Source organism: Sinohyriopsis cumingii, chromosome 1 (assembly GCF_028554795.1).
Source record: "Sinohyriopsis cumingii isolate HCF-2022 chromosome 1, ASM2855479v2, whole genome shotgun sequence".
In the NCBI taxonomy this organism is placed as follows: domain Eukaryota; kingdom Metazoa; phylum Mollusca; class Bivalvia; order Unionida; family Unionidae; genus Sinohyriopsis; species Sinohyriopsis cumingii.
This window is the reverse complement of record NC_142961.1, coordinates 136,870,013-136,894,935: the sequence shown is the minus strand read 5'-3', so window position 1 is coordinate 136,894,935 and position 24,923 is coordinate 136,870,013.

The following is a 24,923-nucleotide window of genomic DNA, read 5'->3' as shown; positions in this document are numbered from 1 at the left end:
ATACATTGTAACAAAGGCTCGGCGTTGTCATATAATAAATTTCTCGAACACTGTAACAAAGGCTCGGGCATTATACCGCACCAAACAGCGTTGTCATAGAATACATATATCGGACATTGTAACAAAGGTTCGGGCATTATACCGCACCAAACAGCGTTGTTATAGAAGAGATCTCTCGGACATTGTAACAAAGGCTCGGCATTAGACCGCACCAAGCAGCATTGTCATAGAAAAGATCTCTCGGACGTTGTAACAAAGGTTCGGGCATTATATTGCACCAAACAGCGTTGTCATAGAATACATATCACGGACATTGTAACAAAGCTCGAGCATTATACCGCACCAAACAGTGTTGTCATAGAATAGATCTCTCGGACATTGTAACAAAGTCTCGGGCATAAACCGCACCTAGCAGCTTTGTTATAGAATATATTGTAACAAAGGCTAAACATTATACCGCACCAAACAGCGTTGTCATCGAATAGATCTCTCCGACAATGTAACAAGGCTCGGGCATTATACCGCACCGAACAGCGTTGTCATAGAATAGATCTCTCGGACATTGTAACAAAGGCTCGGGCATTATACCGCACCAAACAGCGCTGTCATCGAATAGATCTCTCGGACATTGAAACAACGGCTCGGGCATTATACCGCACTAAACAGCGTTGTCATAGAATAGATCTCTCGGACATTGTAACAAAGGCTCGGGCATTATACCGCACCAAACAGCGCTGTCATCGAATAGATCTCTCGGACATTGAAACAACGGCTCGGGCATTATACCGCACTAAACAGCGTTGTCATAGAATAGATCTCTCGGACATTGTAACAAAGGCTTGGGCATTATACCGCACAAAATAGCATTGTCAAAGAATAGATCTCTTGGACATTGTAACAAAGGCTCGGCATTATACCACACCAAACAGCGTTGTAATAGAATAGATCTCTCGGACATTGTAACAAAGTCTCGGGCATAAACCGCACCTAGCAGCTTTGTTATAGAATATATTGTAACAAAGGCTAAACATTATACCGCACCAAACAGCGTTGTCATCGAATAGATCTCTCTGACAATGTAACAAGGCTCGGGCATTATACCGCACCAAACAGCGTTGTCATAGAATAGATCTCTCGGACATTGTAACAAAGGCTCGGGCATTATACCGCACCAAACAGCGCTGTCATCGAATAGATCTCTCGGACATTGAAACAACGGCTCGGGCATTATACCGCACTAAACAGCGTTGTCATAGAATAGATCTCTCGGACATTGTAACAAAGGCTCGGGCATTATACCGCACCAAACAGCGCTGTCATCGAATAGATCTCTCGGACATTGAAACAACGGCTCGGGCATTATACCGCACTAAACAGCGTTGTCATAGAATAGATCTCTCGGACATTGTAACAAAGGCTCGGGCATTATACCGCACCAAACAGCGCTGTCATCGAATAGATCTCTCGGACATTGAAACAACGGCTCGGGCATTATACCGCACTAAACAGCGTTGTCATAGAATAGATCTCTCGGACATTGTAACAAAGGCTCGGGCATTATACCGCACCAAACAGCGCTGTCATCGAATAGATCTCTCGGACATTGAAACAACGGCTCGGGCATTATACCGCACTAAACAGCGTTGTCATAGAATAGATCTCTCGGACATTGTAACAAAGGCTCGGGCATTATACCGCACCAAACAGCGCTGTCATCGAATAGATCTCTCGGACATTGAAACAACGGCTCGGGCATTATACCACACCAAACAGCGTTGTAATAGAATAGATCTCTCGGGCATTGTAACACATCAAATAGCATTATAACAGAATCCAACGTGCAATATATTATATCGCCACCTTCTTTTGTAGGGTAAAGAGATGCGTGATATCATCAAATATTTCTTTAGTGTTCCACAGTGAGAGAATGTTCCTTTGATGGCATATCGCCCATTCGAAAGTACCGCCGAAAGAGCCTTGCTGGTTTTTGTAATTGTTCGACATTTCACACAATCTGAAACTCGTGTCCCTTTTTATACCTGATGGCGACGTCAGTTCGACACTCACTGTAAACAATCATTTGATCTGCGTGAAACAACGCTACACACACGTTCCTAAAGTGATTTCTAAAAATGATAACAAGTTGATGGTGTTGAAAGGGGTTGAACTGCATGTGTTAAGAAACAGTTACTGCACGTGATAAACTCGAGACATGACCTGGAGTCAATATAATACCTTTCTTTGGGCGCACAGCAAACTCCTCGGACCGTATATGGGGTGGAAAGCGTGGAAACATTATAACGCCCTCGCGTAATAAAACAATGAACAATGTCAGATCTGATGTGATGTGATTTGGATTTGTAACGTAGCTTTAACAATGTTTCAGTCATATCGCTACAATGTCTGCAACGTGGCAGTTTATAGTGATGTCTAGCACTTGGGCATCATGCCGCAAACATGTAGCATGATGTCCCACCCAGTCACATGAACAATGTCAGATCAACTATAGAATCCACGCGACTGTATCACCGCACGTAGCATATTCTGGGACATATCAAAATCCGACAATGAAATTCACATCAAGTTTCAGTCAGACGTTTGCCCCGCTGACTACTCTCACGAAGGAAATAGCAGTGGCAACCACCGTGTTGGTGGAAATAGAAGAAGAACAACAGAAATCGTTGAGACATTAACGAAATGAAGAAAAGAAAAAACATGTCTTGTTCGAATGCCAAACCTCAGTTTTATAACAATGCTGCAGTATCATCACAACCATTAAAGATACTAACTTCTAAAAGCGTTGACGGTTTTAAAAACTTCAAGTATGAATAATATTATGAAATTTATCATGTACGAATATGATGATGAAATTAATAATGTCTGCATATACCTGTATTATGTTTATCCATTTCAAAACTATTTGGACAGTTTTGCTACCTCCTCAAATGAAAGTTAGTTATTTTTTTTTTCCTTTCTTTGTATTAAGGGATACTCCACAACTTTAGAATATCCTTTTCATAAGACTTCACAGATGTGTAACAATGCTTGTATTATCCACCGGTATGTATGATTCAGTGTGCGACAAGCTATTAAATAATTAGGGACCGCTCAAGTTGCAAATTGTATTTATATTCCATGCTCAGTTATCTTGGGAGTCCGTGTCGTTAAAATATGAATGTTGTTCAAAAAATGAAAGAGTTATATGTTGAGGTGGTCTTATTTGACCTCTCCCACGGGTGATACCCGAAGATAGCCGACACCTCCTTTACAGATGATTTTATCAATGTAACAACTGTCAAGCCCCCGCTATCTTTTCTCTAGACACATGCTTTGGAACTAAATTGAAAGCGGAGATTACATCCGATAATGCGTCCAGTTTTGCTACATCATGTGGTTGCCTATTTTGTAATACGTTTTACTTTTCAGTCTGGCGAAGAATTGTTTCTCTCAAGTCTTTATCTTATACCCCTTGGATAGAACATTCAAAGTAATTGTTCTTTTCCTATTACTTCAGTAGGCAATTAATGCTTATTTCGTACGCTAAAAGGATATCAAGCATAAAAATAATTATTTTGCCTCAATAGTAAACCGATAAAAAGCTTCTATTTGTCACTGGAGATATTTACTATAAAGGCTTTCTTTGGAATGAAATTGCATTATTTTCCATTTCCATTGAAATATAAGTGGCAATTAAGAGAGATTTGTTCACGGTTTATTTCGACGGTTTAAAATGAGCAGTCAGAAGGAAGATTACGATGCATACGAAAACAATTTTGTTAGAATCGAACAAAGATGGGAAATGTTAGGACACTAACTGTTATATTAATATTTAATTTTGACACGTGCTCTAAAGGAATGGCTTTACATCGATATTTTTCGGTGCCTTTCATATTTTCTTGTCATTCATTAAACGATTTTCATTGGTTTGAGCACACAGATGTGCTATGTCTGGCGTCTAACTATTTCTTTGAATTCCATGTTTTACTTAATTTGTTAAATTGTTTAAAGTTAAGTTTCTGCCTTAATAGGTTCAGGTACGTGTGTGTGTTGTGTGTTTGTGTGTGTGTGTGTGTGTGTGTGTGTGTGTGTGGTTTACTTGATATATTTGTTAACTTTATATATATATATGAGAGAGAGAAAAGATAACTGATGAGCTACAGTGTGAAACTGATGCAAAACCAGCCCTTGCAAGTTCAGAATCTTCCGATTCCCTTTCAAAGGCATAAAGTCACAAAAGAAAACTTACACGAACGAAAACATAAAAAACAAAAAATGTTATGTATATTTAATTTGCACTGTTTGTCAGGTTTTTTTTTTTGTTTATATTTTTGTTTAATTATATGCTATGGATGATTGTATGTTGGTCTTGACCAAGTTCATTTCCAACCTGACTTGAATCATTGAATTTTTATTCTGTAAACAACTCAAACATAGCTAATATTTTCTCTGTGATTATGGGTTCAATATTAGGATCATTATTAATAGAAGTAAATTTATTTATTTTGGTCTGAGTCAAGGATTTTGTGTTTTTCGTGTTCTTTTACTATAATTTTAGCAACTGACCTTCCAATTACAACTAAGAGTTTATCTTGTAAAAATCTGGAACATTCCAGAATGAAATTTTCCATTATGTAATAGTTTTATTTATAAAATCGATATTTGACCTGAGATCAGGTACAGGACTGTGTAACCTTATTACTGAAAAAGTTATCTGATCGTGCTGTAAGGTCTGAGCAGAATCAGTTTTAATATTTTTGTGTCCAGCATTTCAGTAGGGATGGAATTTATTTTTTCAAATTATTTAATTCTAGGTATTCTTCTTATAAATACGCAATACTCAAAATAACATTCTTGTAAATAGAAGCTTGGATTTATAGTGAAATTATCGTGATTCAACAAATGACTTGGCACATCACTAAGACAAAAGCCTCCACAGACAGATCAATACTTCCTGCTTGTGTTCAGGACGTTTATTATTCGGACTTGTGTTGAAAGTTCTAAGATTATTTGGGATTTATTTCGAAATACTGTAAGTTCTATTTACATTTTTTCACTTTATATTCTAGTAAAATATATTATATGTTGAATTTTACAAAGTTTGTTGTTTCTCACTCTTTTCTATTCTTACTTTAAGACCATAGAGTCAAAAAAAAGAACACAGAAAGCGCGAGTATATTGTACTCACAACAGACGTGACTAGAATTTCCCGAAAATATAAATTCTGTTTGGATAAGTAATTTAACCACTATAATAAACATATAGAATGACAAAATTTGCCCGCGATGTTATTACAGAGGCTGCTGACAGACGTCGCAAAGCCTTGTGTGACCAACTAGAACTTCTTCTCGACTACATTGATACACGTAAACGCTTGAGAGATATGTTATAGTCGAGACAAGTCGCGACAAGGTGCACAGGAAATCCTCACAGAGCTTAGAACAAACCCTTGCACCACTGATTAAACCAACAAAAGATATCGTAGCTAACACCGCAAAACAGCGGACCAGAGATTATTGCCGCGATGACGGAAAACAACAAAATACCTTGTACGATCAAGCGTGCGCTAATACAGTTATCAGAAAATGAAGATAACTAAATGGGCATTGAAGGGAAAGTTAAATAATCACTTGAGTTTGTTCATCAAAATCAACCATCCGAGTACGTATCAAAGTTAAAATCAAAAGTTGGAATATTTACAGAACCAACCCTGTAGCAAATATTTAAAAATCCTATATGGCTGGCTTTTAAAATGATAATGAAGAGAAATAAAAGAAGCATACTTTGGAATTCAATTACCTGCGAAGTATGTCAAAGAGAATTGGTCTGCATGGGTATATAACATGTTGGTTGAAGACAAAATACCTAAGCAGAAGAGATCCTCCGCGGCCTGAGTTTGAGCATCGTGTAACGATCTATCAAACAATAGAGGAAGAGAAAGCCAAACCAAATGTATATATTTTTCGAGATAATTTCAAAGCAGCTATGGCCAATATCTCTGAACAGGAACATAAACAAGCGTACGTGCCTACCAAGGAGGATGTCCGACTTGCAAAAGGTCTTGGTGTTGGTGGAACATAGGCGAAACAACTACGAATTCTCTGACAAACCACGTATTCAAGTGGGTTTCTGTAGACCAACAAATTAACTCATGGATCAGTTAGTGTGGGGTCAGTTCGCACGGGAAACAATGCAACAAAAGTCATTAATATGGCTGCATCGATAAGTCAGTGATTACTTGCCAACGACATATGGACCCTTAGACAATTAGTCAAGTGATTAACGAAGACATTGATGACGTTGATTATGCATACAAAACCGAGGATGAGTTCTGAAGGAATTTCCATTGCAAAATCTGTAAATACACTACGATGATTACAATCTCATCAAAAAACCAGAATGGCATGTGACTTTCACTACATCAATTACCCGGGGCAATCCCGCATACTTTAAAATGCACTACCCTCTTTGCTCTTTTTTTCTTTGGGGGGGGGGGGGGCACCAAACAGATGCCCCTACCCACTTATCCAAAAAAAAGAAAAGGTGTTTTATGTGTTGTTGTTTCCACCAGGTATATTGTTTGTTTATTTTTTTTAAATAGAATTTTGATTTTAAAAAAATTTACAAGAAATTTTTTATGGGGTATTTCTGTCTTAGTGTTATCTATAGGGTTGTTCATCCGAGTTCGGTTTATATCACCTTATTCGAAATCCCTCCCTGTATTCTTAGTTGACCTTGGCTAGAAGTCTCCTACGTCCCGTGTGTGCTATGTGTATATATGCTATATTGTGTGAATTCTATATAGTTTTTGTGTAGGGACAGCACGACTTTTTCAATTCATCCCCGTTCTTTATATGTATTTTTTTGTGGATATCACAGATCATTTGATAATTTTGATAAAATTTAGATATTTAAAATTTTAATAAATATTTTTGAATTCCGGCCTGTGAACGGTGTACTACAGGTTTGTCATTAAAAAAATAAACCTATTGTTTTATATGCGTGTTGGTATGTGTCTTTCCTGCATTCTAGAATGAGGCCGGCTGTGCTCGAGTGTAAGTCCACTTTTTTATTTAAATGTATTTCTCCCAACTCGAGTTTGGCCGCCTCTTTATTATGTAATCTATTAACCAAAAGATTCAAAAGGGTTTAAAGAAATTTCCACCGCTCATGTGGCCTAGTGGTTAGAGCGTCCGCCTCGGATGCGAGAGGTCGTGGGTTCGATCCCCGGCCGAGTCATACCGGAGACTTACAAAAATGGTGCTAACAGCTGCTTCGCTTGGCGTTCAGCATTAAGAGGTTAGTGTTAGGACTGGTCGGCCTGGTGTCAGGATAATGTGACTGGGTGGGACATCATGCTACATGTCTGTGGCATGATGCCACAGTGCTAGACATCACTTTAAACTGGCACACTGCAGACATCGTAGCGAAATGACTGAAATATTTTTAAAGCTACGTTAGTAGTATATGGGGACGATTCAGCCTCAATGGGACTTGTCATTAAAAAACACTCTGGGACCGTTTAGCCTCAGTGGGAAATTTAACATTACGGAAACCCCTGGGACGATTCAGCCTCAAGGGGAATTAGCATTACAGGACCCCCTCGGACTGTTTAGCCTCAATGGAAATTTAACATTAACCACCCTGGGACTGTTTAGCCTCAAGGGAAATTTAACATGGACAAAAAATCGTGGGACTGTTTAGCCTCAAGGGAATTTAACATGGGAATATATTTTGGGTCTGAATAGCGACAAGGGAAATTTAACATGGGAATAAATCGTGGGCCTGAATAGTGACAAGGGGAAATTGAAGATGGGGAATAGATCGTGGGACTGTCTAGGGACAATTGGAAATTTAACATTACGGAAACCCCTGGGGGGATATATCCTCAAGGAAATTTAACATGGGAAAAAGTCTTGGGCAACTCTAGCCTCAAGGGGAATTTAACATATGGAAATTGAACATGGTGGGTCTGTATAGCGTCAAGGGGAATTGAACATGGTGGGACTGTCTAGGGACAATGATGGTAGAGGGTCAAACACAACAGAGACAGAGACATACATACACTAGTACAAGCGTGTGATCTATATATACAGCATTACCAAGACCTGAAATCTTGCTGGGGTGTTCAAAAATTTGCATAATTGTAATTATGCTATAAATAGCTATAATCAAGGAAATGCTCAACTACAAAATGGATGTGACTAAACGTAACGCTAAAATGACGAAATTGTCCCAGAATTTAAAGGAAAATAAACATATCTCCGAAAATTAAGTTACAATGGTTTCGACTAAAATGGATAAAATTAGCAACTACTTACAATATCAACTTGTGTGACAATCGTGGATAAACACCCATGTATCTATTTATAGCTATAATCAGCTAAAATTCCTATGAAATCTCACTATCTATTTATACTACAACTTGTGGGTTATTCCTTTGGAAAATCCCACTATCTTTTTATAACATCAGCTTGAGTGACGTTCCTGTTTATGAACTCAAATACATATGTATAGCTACAACCTGTGGAAATCCCCAACTCCATATTTATAGTCTCAAAATTTCCAGCGTCAGTGACGTCACTGTACTGAACACGAGGGGATAAATGACAACAGTGTTGCAAGTGGCTGACCTGAATACGCGCTCCTGTAGGTAGGTAGGTAGAGTGTATTTGATAGGGATAAAGTGAGTTTTATAGGGACAAAAAGAGACCAATACACACACACACACACACACACACACACAACGTACGCGCGCAGACATACGCACACACACACACACACACACACACACAGAGGAAAGAGGAAAAAAACAAAACCAAACATACTACCCATACAAACGTACGCGAACGCATACAAACCCCAAATATACTATCCACACAACGTCGCTAACGCATAAAAACCCAAATATACTATCCACACAACGTCGCTAACGAGTACAAACCCCAAATATACTATCCACACAACGTCGCTAACGCGTACAAACCCCAAATATACTATCCACACAACGTCGCTAACGCATAAAACCCCCAAATATACTATCCACACAACGTCGCTAACGCATACAAACACCAAATATACTACCCACACTCGGGAGGAAGAAGAATAAAAAACAAATATACGATCTGCACAACGTACGCGAACACACACACACTCACACACACACACACTCACACACAAACACACACACACAGAGGGAAGAGGAAAAACAAACCCCAAATATACTATCAACACAGAAGGGAGATCATACAAACCCCAAATAAACTAACCACACAAACGTACGCTAACGCATACAAACCCCAAATATACTATCCACACAAACGCATACAAACCCCAAAATATACTATCCATACAAACGTACGCGAACGCATACAAACCCCAAATATACTATCCACACAAACGTACGCGAACGCATACAAACCCCAAATATACTATCCATACAAACGTACGCGAACGCATACAAACCCCAAATATACTTTCTATACAAACGTACCCGAATGCATACAATTCCCAAATATACTATCCACATAACGTCGCTAACGCGGACAAACCCCAAATATGCGATCTACACTCGGGAGGAAGAAGAAAAAAACAACCAAATATACGATCTACACAACGTACGCGAATACACACACACACACACACACACACACACACACAGGGTAGAGGAAAAAAAACAAACCCCAAATATACTATCCACACAGAAGGGAGATAATACAAACCCCAAATATACTATCTACACATGGAAGAGGAAGAATACAAATCCCATACCTACTATCCACACGGAGGTGAGATGTAAATAAAATAAACCCCATATCTACAATCTACGCAGAGGGAAGAAATAAATAACCCAATATACACTATCCTCAAAGACATAATATACTAACCACACAGAGGGAAGAAGAAAACCATTATACACTATCCACACGCAGTGAAGAAATAACCCTTTACATATGCTATCAACATAGAATGAAGAAAATAACCCATTGTATTCCATCAACACAGTGAAGAAGAAAAAGTTTTTTGAAAGCACCTAAGCCCTCACCTGCAATGACCAACTCTGCCAAGCACCTACACCCCACCCCACCCCCAACACTACAAAACCCATTTAACCCGTTATTTTATGGCATCAGTGTGTGATTTAGGAAACATCAAGACACAAAATGATGGATGAATAGACTGAATATTGTTTACTGACTTGCATGCCTAAAGAGCGTGCGTGAAGGAAAACATCCTTTCATTTAAATTCTAACTAAAACATGTTCCAGAAGGATAGAGATAGGTGAAAGAGCACAATTTCATAAAGTGTGAGTAAAAAACAAATCACGCCATCCTTATTATAGAGTGTCAAGACTAAGAGACACTTACGTTTTCTTTCTGGTCTATTCTCTTTTAGAAGGTAGTATGAAATTTCACATCAGGGCCAACGCATCGGCTCACATTGTCAATTTTTCCATTTCCATTTCCATGTCTTTACTGGCACAAGTTCTTTATCATCTTCAATTTCTTCTTCTTCTGAATCCCTCTTCTCTGTTTCGTTTTGCTTCTGTTTCTTCTCTTTTCTCGTAGGGCACTCTGAATCCCAGTGTCCTTTCTCCCGACAACGATATTAGGTATCTTGACTTTTGTCTCTCTTTCTTAGACGAAGCAGGTATTCTGGAGACAAATACCCATTTACCTTTGCAGATATAGCAAACTTCATTAGCACTTACACACTTTCGTATGACTCTCATCAAATCAACGACCAAAAGAGTAAGTTTTGTTGCCACTTTCGCATGTGAATTATGCTTTCATATGACTTTTAGCAAATATTTGACCACCAGGTCGATCTGTGCTGACTCTTCCATCTTCTTGATCGTTTGAGAGTGGAATGAATACTCTGACGCTAAGACACTCTCCCTATGTACAGAGACCTGCTGCGTATGAAACCTAGTCAAATGTATTTTTGCAATAAGATGAAACGATTTCATTGAGAAAGTAAAAGGCAATGATGTACCGTATCGCCTCACACAAAACCTGAAGTGTTAGCTCAGATCCGTGTCAGCGATTTCGAAGACGACATAACTGAGCTTTAATCAATGCTCTCCATTTATGCCACAAAACCACGAGTCCTGATTCACGCCAAAAGAAATTTCGTTCGGTCCATAAAAAACAGTATCACATCTGAGAAACGCAAAAACGAACTTCCAGAAAACTGAGAACGACGGCTTACACCTACAACGTAAATTTATGAGTTCAAGTAGTGCGTAAAACTTAGTAAAACTAAATTTTTATAGTCAAGACGAAACGATCTCTTTTCGAACAAGAAAGCAGACACCAAGCGACAATGGCGATCCGTGTCACACAACACTTTTCAAAATGTATATTATCAGAGGTTTGTTCTAGCGATCTGCACGGTTAAATTAAATGTTGATGTATTTTGCAATAAGACGGACACAATTTCCATGGGATCGCCCATGGTACGATTGTTCGTGCATTAGTTTAATTTTTTTAAATATTTTTTTATATAAATCGCCTATAGGATAGACCCAGTATTTTTATATAAATCGCCTATAGGATAGACCCAGTAAAGCATGGCCATTCTCGTCACTGTCTGAATAGCTACTCAAGTTAATTCGAAGTGAACGCGGTAAGAAAATAAGTATAACCAATGAAATGGCTTACAACGGGTGATGCATTGTTTTGTTCTTGGACTGTGTGGCATAATAATCCCTATGTTCTTGCGTTGTTACCATTACAGTGCAGACAGACTGAAATGTGAACTTACAAGCCCTCTTTGTGTGTGTGTGTTGTACCATTTCTTCTTAACACATCAAAATACTGAGCGTCACAGTATTGGTTCGCGTTTTCAAGCTGACCATTTTTTATATCTCACTTAAACATTTTAACACTCACACTCACATCGGTAGAGTCAGAACAGACGTGTTACAGTATTGAGGGGCATGTTATCTTTTTTAATTCTTCAAACTAATAAATTTGGGGTTTGTATGAAGTAAAGAACCGAAAGTACAGTGAACCTCTAGGATGATGACCCAATCTGTCTGTCTATTGATGCGTGCATTTACTTAAGAAGAAATATGACCTCTAAAACACAAAGAGATACGGCAAGCATGATTAGAATGAACACAACGATGTTTTCCTTCACGCCCGTGTAATTTAGAGTTTCAATCGTCTTTGAAGACAAACTTGGTCTCCTTTTGTAGGGCTTGAAATAATAAAAAAACTGAAAAATCTTAAGCACTTTGCTATAGATAATTTCATCAACAGACTAAACAACATAAATACAGTTACAACAATAGAAAGCCTTAAATCTTCTATCAAAAAGAAATGCATGAAAAAAATTAAAGATTAACGATAACTAACCAATGAAACCGAATTTAACAAAGGCAATGACATGTGAAGAAATGCCTCTCACTTTGGAAAGGTAGGCGAATGTACTCTGTCATGCACCATCAACTTGAAACAAATTATAAACAGAGAGAAACCTGAATTCAAAATTCAGTTGTTTTTTTCTTCAAAATTGTTTCGTTTCTTTTTTCTTTTTTTTGGAACAAATCTAAGCACTAATATAGAGTGGAAAAGGGAAAATGCACATACAAGCTTTGATATTTCTGAAAAAATGAGGGGATATTCCTAACGTTCATAACCACCTATATATGCTTGGACTTGTCTGTGACTTATCCACAAAACAAGATGTACATATTTCTGGTCAAGCTGCAAGTGTGTGCGTGTTTTTGAAAATGGTAAAAATTGGATATACAATTTTCTCGTGACACTTATAAAGTGTAGAGTCTGTGCAAGTGTCAAAAGCCAAAGTCATATAAGTTTTGTATTTTGTACGGCTTGTGAAGATTTCCACTTTAGAAAATGTGAAGTATCACAAGTTATTATCACAAACAGAAGTGGAACATAGGGGCTTGCAAGAAAGAAAATAACCCAGACAGTTGGTGTCATCAAGAGTGCTAGAGACGGTACCCGAACTTGTTTGCTTGCTTACTTGAATTAAAGTGATTTTCGCTCTAATGGAGCATGTGTCACTGGTTTAATAACGCACCGCGTGATTTTTAATTACTCCTGGGGAAGGAAAGAGAGCCTCATCCCCCAGGCTTTTATGTACTCACAGACTATTTTTAAATTTAGCCACTTAGGTGTAGGACTAACTAGTCCTTAACAACCTGACTGAAAGGCTTTAAACATGAGTGGGAATTGTCTCACCACAAACTCACTTTTCTGTCCGAGCGTGGTAAAGGAGGAAAAAGGTGCTCAGCAAGACAGCCGTGGATGTTAAGTACTCACCAAAACGCTAGCCCGTACTTATTTCAAATCAAGTCCCGTTTTTGCTAATGGACAATAAAAAGTACCAATAATGTGTTAACCACCTGTGCAATTAGTTCAAATCTAACGAGTCTGTTAAATTTCCTACTTCCTAACATATCTGTCTAATATTAGTACTTAGTGTACATAAAAATAGCCATACTGATCTTATTTAAATTATTATGTCTAAGCGAGATATACCAGTTTGGTCACTGTTAGGTTTAAAAAGTTAAGTTTGTTGCGGTGTTCCAATGGCTCAAGTTTGTTTCGAGAATAGTTCAGTCAAGGAGGGATACCAAGCCAAATATGGTTCCCTATTTAATAATAAGCAATCTTTTGGAGCCCTAAAAAAATCTGTTTTTTCTGTTAGAAGGTAACACGTCTCTCTTTTGCTTTTACGTTCTTTCCCGCACTCCTAGTCTCATGATTCTTGATATCAGGAAATGCGTAGCCATGATGGGCGGTAGTGTAAGCTGCGGCTTCTACCAGTTGACTGAGGGGGTATCCAGTGTAGGCTTGTCTGTAGAATTGGGGAAGAACTCTAACCCCTAATCCCCATTGAGAAGGTCTTGGTTTAAAGGTGTCTAGAGATTTGTAGGCAACGTATTGTATGGCTCTAATAAACTGCCCTGCTTTGTGGACTTCATACATAGCCCCATGACGTCATTGCCTCGTACTTACCCCCACATAGATTCCCTGTCGCATCCATTGGTTTATTTTGCTTGCGCTAATAAAACTTAAGTACATTTTAATTTAGGTCCGGGTTAAGAGATGGGGTGAGGGCTCCAGCCCGCACACTGGCGGTGGCACACCCCTAATGTGTAGCAAACCGAAGCTCCCCTTCCATCTTCCCTCCCATTCCTTTTCTTTATTTCAGCAATTTTACAATTTGAGATATTACCGACGGGATTTAAATTGGCTCTTAATTTGATCATTTGGATGCTTAAAGAGAGTGAGAACACGTCTGAGTTGAGGGATTAGGTGGGGGCTCTGGCCCGCACACTGGCAGTAGCACACCCCTAATGGGTAGCAAATCAAAGCTCCCACTCCCATCCCCCTCATGGTGTCTCACCCCCCTCCATACATGTTATACATAGATTTATTAAGCCTACTTGTTTATTTGTATTATTTGCCGGCATGCCATCATGATCTCAATTATGTATTCAATGTCCTTAAAAATTGTGTTTTTGTCAAAATTTCCATCTAGGAAGAGTATGTTATTCCTTCGGTACCGTTCTCTTTTGCAGATTTCTATGATTACGTGTATTCTTTGGTCTTTCCTTTTTCCGCATTGTGTGATTACATGGTTTTTATTAAAATAAGCTCTTTTGCACAAAGGGCAATTTGGTATTGATTTTATCGTATGTCTCCTTAGTGCAATATCCCCACTTAGCCATGCATTGTGAAGGTATTTAAAAATTAGGCTTTGTAATTTTAGTGATTTGATTTGGGACCAGTGCCCCCCCCCCCCACCACTCTTGGCAAATTACCCCCCAGTTTTCTTGTTCTATTTTACATCTAATGTTTTAGTGATTTCCTCCCTTATCCAGTTATATGTTTCCTCTTTCTTTTTATTCAACAAATCCTTTTTTTCATCTATATTTAATTATGAGATCTTTAATATTCCAAAATTTTCTGGGTGCCTCCAGTTTTTTCATTAATTGGTTATTTTTGTATATATCTGGTCTGGGTTTTAGGCTAAAACCAAACCAGTATATATATATATATATATATATATATATATATATATATATATATATATATATATATATATATATATGGCTTCGCATAGAGTCTTTGGTTCTACATTTATCGATTTGAATCTGTTCAGTATATTTGCGCATTTTAGTAGTAGTGGGCTTGGTATTGCTACCCCCCCCCCTTCTGATTGATCTATACAGGGTTTCCTTTCTTATATAGTGTGTTTTAAAGCCCCATATACAGTTTATTATTTCATTATCTATCCCTCGTTGCACGTGTATTACAAATGGCATTATATCAAATCACGACTGTTTGTTACACTTTCCGCGAAATTACTCGTCAATGTTTTCGTTGAACAATGGCGCCACCTGGAATGATATAAGCGATTCGACGGATAATTTCGTTGGTGACCGACAAAGACTCATATCAGTAAGAGGTTGATATCACACAGTTGTCAATAGAAACAATCTTAGGCTGAGGACAACGACATTCCGGGGAACAACATAATAATATACGCATGACCACGAGGTCCAGATACTATATTACGGAAAAATTTTTAATATTACTTCAACGATTCCGATAGATGTAACCCGTGACGCTGTCTATGGTAGTTATGAAGGTGAATCTGGCGCAAGAGTAGCTACTCAAGGTTACATACTTTTCAGTTTTCGCCAACTGAGGAACCGAATGATTTTATATCGATTACTTCCACGCCGGTGTATATTGCATAATACAATCCGAGGTTGACACAAGTCCGGTTTACTCTTGTGGACCAGAATGGGCATATATTGGAACTGCGCTGGGAAATTACTACAATGCAGCTGCACATTAGAGATCGACCTAATATTTAAAATCATGACAGCAGTGCATGGATGTGTAATACCCGTGTGTGCTTTTAATGCGAAGAAAAAAAAACATGTTTACATCACATAATACGGAAATGGCCTTCGTTAACTTGTCCAGGGATTGTTTACAGACACAGGGAAGGTGCTTGAGACCTTGTCTTCAGCGCTTCATCGATTACCAAACAAGTCGTGTTGCAAGTCGTTGCTAGTATCACAGACATTGCTGCGGATAGGTCGAAAAATCTGGGATTGCGAGCTGATCAGTTGATTCTAGATCGACGACGACAATTAGTAAGTCGAGCACTGCGGCTGAACCAAAACCTATTTCACTTACATCAACAGCAAAACAATGTTGGTTACAGTCTGTAAAATTATCAACGAAGCAGCTCAACAACGGATAACTTATTTGATAATTACAAGTACTTCAGTGGGAACAGGATTACGGTAGTGGACAAAGCCATGAAGCCATTGGTAAAGAGCTATTACTCGAAAATCATAATGTACAAACAATAGCGAAATTAAAATAAATATCCAATTCACTATTTTAGATGGAGGCGCCTTTGAAAATAGATCAAAGATTAAATAAGAGTTTTCAGTATTATTTGTACCATGCTAAGAATCTTAAAGAAAAATGACCAAATAAAATTACTATAGTTTTAAAATAAGTTACAAAAAGAAGCGAAAACATACAAGTTTTGTAAAATTGAAAAATAAAATCTATTTTCTGACAATACAAAGGGATAAAACAAAACTAACTCTCAATATGACGAATGAAACCCTAAGCAGTCCTGAATATTTATATCACGTCAAAGCATATCGAGCAATCCGAATGAGTTCCAGTGGTAATCAGTATGATGTTCTGTACTGTAATGAGATACTAGCAGGGCAGAAAAATCATTAAGACATCATTCAAAATGTCTTTAAATGAATACTCAGTCATCCCATAACAGCTATAAATCCAAATAGTATTTAAAAGAATTAAAGTAATTCCATATCAACTATTAAATATCTAATAGTCTCTAAATTAATTTTCAGTTATTTGGTGATAACTATTAAATATCCAAATGCATTTATAGTCTGACCACCGTAATTCCAACGAATGATTAAATAAAATAAATGAATAATCTCAGAATAACTGAATATCTTCCAAGACGGATGGTTACTAATAAGAATCCTAATTCTATATGATAATGTTCTTACATGGATTAATAGAAGATATGTTGTGAATTGGAGCAAGACAATGAAATACCAGTCAAGGGGTTATGTTATTTGTACTATTAATGCTTTTCACTCTGTATAAAGGTCATCGAGTTTTGCACTCTTTTATGCAAATCAGAATAATTATCTAAGTGGAATCTAGTTAAATATACTGCTTTTAGAATAGACAAAAGTTCAAGAAAAATGTTATAATTGTTATGTATTGGAAGTAGTGCGCATCGAATGTCTCGAGCCACGCGCTTGCTTTTGTTTATACGGCGCATTAAGATGAATATAGTAATGAGGGCAATGGGGCGACCTGTCGACCCTACGTACACAAGTTCTAAGCATGAGAAAATAGAAACATAAAATCATTTGATATTATTATGATATTATTACATTCAATCGGTGGATGTCATATGAAATTGACCAAAAATAATTCATATCTTTCAAACGGTTAAGTTTCACTTTCATCAGTTCAAATTTGGAATACGTTATATGGAAGGTAACGGTACGATATTGAAGATTGCAATATGAATAGCCTTCATGGTACAGTTCTAGCGAAGTATGTAGTGACATCAGCAAATTTCTAATTCATGACTTTCTTGGAAATTTATATTTTCTGTCCTGTAAATGGCAAGTGTTGCTATCACCAGTGTAATGAAACGCTATATGGAAATCTTGTTCTAGGATGTATGTGGACAGATAATGAGCCACTCTGTGTGGTAAGTTTAGGAGTTTATATTTGCAATGGCATTACATTTGATTTAGCTGAGGGTGACTGTGTGTGTTCGACAAACTTAGAAGAAACCAGTTTGACGTAACACATTTCTGGGTTATTTCTGCTTTGCTGTAGCACACGAGAGCGTTTGGTTTTGCATTGCGAGTGATGTGTAATACCTGAGTGTCTGGAATATGAAATAGCTCGGCTTGTGTGTGTGTGTGTGTGTTTGTCTATGTGTGTGTGTCAAAATGTTTTCTATGGTGTTATCAAAGTTGGAGAGACCTTAAGTTGCTTTATGAGTATATATTGATTATATATCTGTTGTCTCCGTCTGACAAAGCAGAAGACATCAAAAGTTTCTTTCTCCAAGCAGTTCCTCGCGAGTGGACACCATGACTGAGACGACAGATCAGAGATAACCAGACTGATATAGAAACAATAACGTTTGCAATACAGACAAATTTATCTCTCGCATGAATGAGAAAACTAATACTAATAATTACAGAGATTTGCATGTCATTAATCTGCAAATAGGATCCAGTAGGTTACATTGTCTAATCAGGAACGAGGTCAACATGGCCTTCAAAAATCACATTACTTTCATTCACATCACGTAATGTTTAAGTGAATTAGAAAAATTCAACCTTGGAACATCATGCACTTATAACAAGAATGATCTGTTCATTAAAGTCCAAACCTACAATCCATAAGAAAATTAGGATCTTAAAAGTTATTTATTAAATAACCCTTGCACACTATACTCATGAAAAGGATACACATAATACAGATATACATAACAGTACATGATCTACACAATCGATTCTCTCCTTGTGAAACATTATAGTTAGGTCAGCCGATCTCTTGCATTGTCACTGTATCTGGCAAGTCCAAGAATTGAACCGTACACTTACGAACGATTATAAGGAGTCCAGTACACGATTGAAGGTTTGATACATCGAGAAGAACTCTTCTGAGAATGGATGCCATGGCTACGGTAGGTCGTATCAGAGTTGATAAACAAAACCACAAGTATGAATAAGTTAAAAGTCTCGGACAGGATTTTTCAGGGTTATGTCGCCTAAAACCACAAAAGGCTTTCAGTCACCGTGTTAGATGCACTCGGAAACAATTAGGTTTGGTTTCTGCATGCACCGGGGTATATGGAAGGTGGACAACGTCGTGCTACTGACTAGGTTTGGTCTGTCGATGCCTTTACGACCTCAGACCGAACCGACATTCCGGGGTAATAATCGCTCTACTATTTGCCGCCATTAGATGAACAAGCGGTAGAGCCTCAAGTATGGTCCTTGTGCAAGAAGAATTATAAATCTCTCTCTTGAGCATAGAATGACGGCAAATGTATATTTCAGGATACACACGTGCTCGTTCACGTAAGTGGTAGACCCATCAGAAAAAGTCTATAGCTTGGAATCTTGCAGGGACTAACTTATCTCGGTGCATTGGAATTCACCGATCGATGTTTCTTTAAGTGATTACGAAATGATGCATGTGCAAATGCACGTAATTGCCGAAGCCACTTCCCGTAAATATTGTGATTGAGATCCTTATGCCCAGTCACGTATAGTGCTCCTGTTGGTTTCTTAATAATTTTACCGGTTCTTACCACAAGCGAGTGCACTTTTGGTCGTAGTCCCAGGTATTTGTCGATACGTCGCCCCCGCCCCAGCATACTTAAATTCACTCACGACTTTGTGGACACTGCTAAAAAGCGGATGGTCCTTCGATACAAACTGGTGTCAAACTGGAGTGAAGCCGCACCCATATCCGCACAGACATTGTGGTAGTGTGTATCAGTAACGAGTCCTTTATATGTGTATATTATCTTAATGTTGTTCCGTTACTGCAGTTTGACACGGTAGAGAGTTAATGTGAGCTTGAGTACCGATGACCAGCTCGAATTTCCAGACACTTAGAATCTAACACGGACGGTTTCCTCGTCTTTAGCTTGGATTTCTTGCCATGCACGGCACCAAGTTGATCAAGTTATATCCGCGGATACGAGTCGATTCGGAAATTCCTAAAATAGTCTCAGCACAATTGCCAAGCCATGCAATGTTAATGTATGATATAGTAACTGGTTAAGTAAAGATTGATCCGAAAACAAAAATCCATGACCCCGGTAGGTTTGATCAGCTGTTAAATGTCAAAATTCTAGACAATTTCATTCATGGTGTTGTCTAATGTGGTTGATATATAATGGCACTATTACAACTTAGAACAATATAATGACTGGAATGATAGTGTGAGTTCAGTTGGAGAAGAGTGTGTATGTAATATACAGGAAATTAAATTGTGATCTCATCCCATCTCAGTTAACATAATGGACGACTGACTTAGGCCAAATCCATGATCAAGAAGTTCAAGGCGGAAAGATGGTGATGGAAATCATTACTTGTTGAAACCATTCCAAGGTCATAGTTATCTCAAAGGTATCTGCTTTTAGTATTCAGCCGAGGAAATTCAAGTCGGTCTAATGATTCTCTGACTAAAGGATTAAATGGAAATGTGAAATTTACTGCATTGAATGACTTGTACGTAATCCCTAAATTACGTCTGACTAACTATTATATAACATCCTTCACTAAAATCAGTCTCATTGCTATCTGATATTGATGTAACAGAGAAATTAAATGTATAATAAAGGGAGGGTTGTACTTGATTGGTTTCCATCATCTTGTCACTTATTTATCTCGTCAAGTGATAAACAAGGCACTAAATAAATACAACAACAAGATATAATACAATACAATGTTCATTATTTGTATTGTTCCTGAAGTGCCGGACGATAATAGTTGATTGGCAATGCGTATAATCAAGTGAGAGTCCTTCAGCACACTGTAGGGATCAACTATCAATAACGTGAAACCAGTCATACTAGCGCAATTAACGTATGCGTATTGGAAAGAACTGTTGATTTTCTTTTGGTTATGTTACAATGTTTAGGTGGTTATATCTTTTTATATAGCTAATGTTGACTCGTAGCGAATTATGTAGTCATCATTTATAAACGGAAAACTTGAAAGATGAAAATTAAACAAAATTTGGAACAGGTCTATTAAGGAAACACAACGATTGCTATCTTATGAATGATGCGAGCTGGACATGAGAAGTTATTTGAAAGCTCTTTCTTTTAGTACACTTTGTATAATCTAATAACTTGAAACATCAGTTTATGTCATTAGTAGGTCTGTGCAGTGATTAGAAATGTATAAACTATGCAGATTTAAAAGGGATGATATTTATGTATTGTAAAATGTCAGGATTTATGCCGCATATGTTTTAATTTATTCTCTGGTTCCTCTTTCTTCATGTCGTTTTGACATTTAATCGCTGTCATTCAGTTTTCAGTAAGCATATATTTTAAGCTAAATTATTAGATAGTCTCTTTTCAGCAAAGAACGCCTTACCTTGCCACTATATCCTTGAAAACACTCAATTGATTATTTCAATGTTGCAATTATATCTCAAATAAAAAATAAACTTATGTAATAAATGTAATGAATAAGATTTGTTTGTCACATTTAATAAATTGACATATCCTTATAACTGTTTTATCAAACTCGCTTATCTAATACGTTTCATAAATTGACATCAATTAAATTAACGTCTTGTGTCTTCTTTACCTTGATATAAGAAATAATTGTTCAAATATTTTCAAGAGTCACTCAAAATTAAATGACGTTTCTAAAACTCTTTATCTAATCTACAGAAACATCAAGTGATTAAGTTAAGGGAAACAAATCCTACATTCAGCTGTCAGAGATAAAGTATGCGGACATTAAATGTGTGACTTCACGCGAAGCGTTCTTCGTTGCAATGAAAACAGGTTACATTTCAAAATTATTTCAATTTTCTCACTGCAGCATGCAAATCACTTCATCAGTAAATTTGATTAAGTTCAATGGTATTGACACTATCATAAACCAATGTGTAACTTTTCCATTTAGAACTCCCTTGATGTTACATTTTACGATTTTCATTGCAAACTCGATCATATAAACGCTAGAATTATATTACTGATCCTATATTTGTAACTCGAATAAACAATACCGCACTCAGTAAATTTCTCATGACAGACTTCGATATCATTTTCAGTATAAGTCTAATGCCCTTTTTTATTCGAACTGAAGCAGGATTCCATTACTAAATATCTTGGTCGTATTGAGTTTTAATGTTTTGATAACAGCAGCTATAAGAGTAAGCTTAATAAACCGAAAGTAGATCATGACAAGCAATATATTAAAGCCAATACCTAAAAGTTTGTCGTAAGATTGATCATAGATCAGACCACTCTAAGAGTTCGAAACGTTAGAGTTTGCAATTGACGGAAACCCGTGTGTGTTCGATACTGTCACATGACCAAGATCTGACTCTGTAACATATATGTTAATAGGTTGTGGATTGCCATTTAATTTTAAATACTCGATATATATTGTTAAACGTAACTGCTTACTGAGACGTTTAATTCTCTTCGTTAGTGAATACAAATTGCATATACAATTTACAATTGTAAAATTACATTCTAATACACTTATGCAGTTATAACTGCCATATACAAATTCTGCAAATTTGAGAAAAGGGCCTGCAGCTGCGGATTTTAAATAATTATCACACTTTAAAGGGTTGTCTTTTAAAGATTTAGAAACTCACTTCGATCGATACTAACTTCCATGGTAAATATGTAATTTAGTATATAGTGTGGCGACGAAATATAAACTTGGAAGAAACCCTTCTAATTGTTGACTTTGTACGAAAAAAGTAAAGTCTAGCAGACGGTGATCAACAGCTTGAAAACACTGATCACAACGTGAAGTTTACATTAACATTGAAACTCTCATGAGTTTGTTGAATCTAGGTACAATAATGCAAGTAATGGCACGTCACCGCTTGTTTACTTTGTAAACTTCTGTATACGGGTTTTCTCTTTATTTGAATAGTTTTGTAATAGAGATGAAAAAGATTGATTATCTTTTAAAGAAAACAAAGCACATTCAGACATGTCAAAGAAAATATAATAAACTGTCATGTATAACTGTCACATTTTGTGAAACAAGATTCAATACTCAGTCTTTCTTTTCTTTGAAATTGGAGACCTCACTTTAGAGAGGACGTGTAGTATGGGATGAAAGGAGTCATTGGACCTAATAGAGCTGATTTATTTTTTTCAATACAATAACGGGTTCACTAAATGCCATCCCATGAGAACAGCTTGGCGTTCATTTCTAATTGGATTAAAATACTGTTTGACAAAAATGATACAGGAGCAAATTATTTATTATCGCTCGCCAGATGCATAGAAACAGGTCTGGGGTAGGTGGCATAGACGCTAATTAAGGGTTATGATTTACAGTTTTATTGTTAAACAGTTTTTTGTCTTTACAAACGTTAAATCACGTACGTTCTAAAATGTTTAGTAATTTTCGCTAACTAATTCATAGTTTCATAGCTTTGACACTGAAGTGACTGAGGAGCAAAACTATTTCGGACTGTTTAAAAACTGGCACGCTGCAATCGAGTACCCGATTTCGAAAGCCCCTTTTGGGGCCGTTATTGTTAAATCATACTTACTTACCTGATTTACAGGTACGTCAAATACAGACTCTATAAGCTATTAATTTAACTTATTATAAACAATGATATAACTAAACAAATTAAATTGTCACTATGTCAATAATGTATTGCAATAAAATATAAAATCCTTTTATAATTTCCGGACTATAATAGATGATATATAATTTTTCTCTGGTGAAATATGACTCGATGAAATAATATTATTAAAACTGCGAGAAAAACCATGTGTATGATAAATAAGAAATATCAGTATTGTCATTGACTTCTGATGATAAATCGCATATATTTTAAATAAGAACTAATTCCCTATCTATCTATCTATCTATCTATCTATCTCGAGAGATCTATATATGATCATGTATTTATCCTGTGCAGTATTATAGACACACGCATGCATATATATATATATATATATATATATATATATATATATATATATATATATATATATATATATATATATATATATATATATATATATATATATATATATATATATATATTACCCTAGGTGAAAATGTGCATGGCACTAAGTTCATTTTTATTATTGTTCTCCATGCAAATAAAAGCATATGTTTATTGCATCCACTTTTTTTGAAGAGTATGTTACTCCTATTGCTTCAAAGGCAATTAACTTAATGGATTCCTCGAGCCTATCTTCTGCCTCGTCTTTCGGCAAAAATCAGGCCGCACAAAAATAAAGTGTGGATAGCTATATGCATATAGATATCAGTGAGGGAGTCATGATGACGTTGTCAGATGTAGTGAGTCATGGCGACGTTGTCAGATGTAGCGAGTCATGGTGGCGTTGTCAGATGTAGTGAGTCATGGTGGCGTTGTCAGATGTAGTGAGTCATGGTGGCGTTGTCAGATGTAGCGAGTCGTGGCGACCTTGTCAGATGTAGTGAGTCATGGTGGCGTTGTCAGATGTAGCGAGTCGTGGCGACCTTGTCAGATGTAGTGAGTCATGGTGGCGTTGTCAGATGTAGCGAGTCGTGGCGACCTTGTCAGATGTAGTGAGTCATGGTGACGTTGTCAGATGTATCCAGTCATGGCGACGTTGTCAGATGTAGTGAGTTTTGGCGACGTTGTCAGATTTAGCGAGTCATGGTGGCGTTGTCAGTTGTAGTGAGTCATGGCGACATTGTCAGATGTAGTGAGTTATGGTGACGTTGTCAGATGTAGCCAGTCATGGCGACGTTGTCAAATGTAGTGAGTCATGGCCACATAGTCAGATGTAGTGAGTCATGGCGACGTTGTCAGATGTTGTATAATACGTATTTTAACAAAGTAACGTCCTTTGAGGATGAATTTTATTCATTCCAACTCTTTAGTGGCACAATGCACAATGCCTCAAATCACATTTAGCTTCCTCCCATTTAGTGATTGATAAAATCAGGAAAATATACATAATTTGCATGGCACGTTTGGCGCAAATGTTTGTAGTAGAGTTACTTATTTTAATAAAATTGATATGTGGACTCCAAACGAGATGAAATAGTATAAACTGTTTCATTTGCTTGTTGATTTAGTAGAAAGCCGTAGGATGTAAA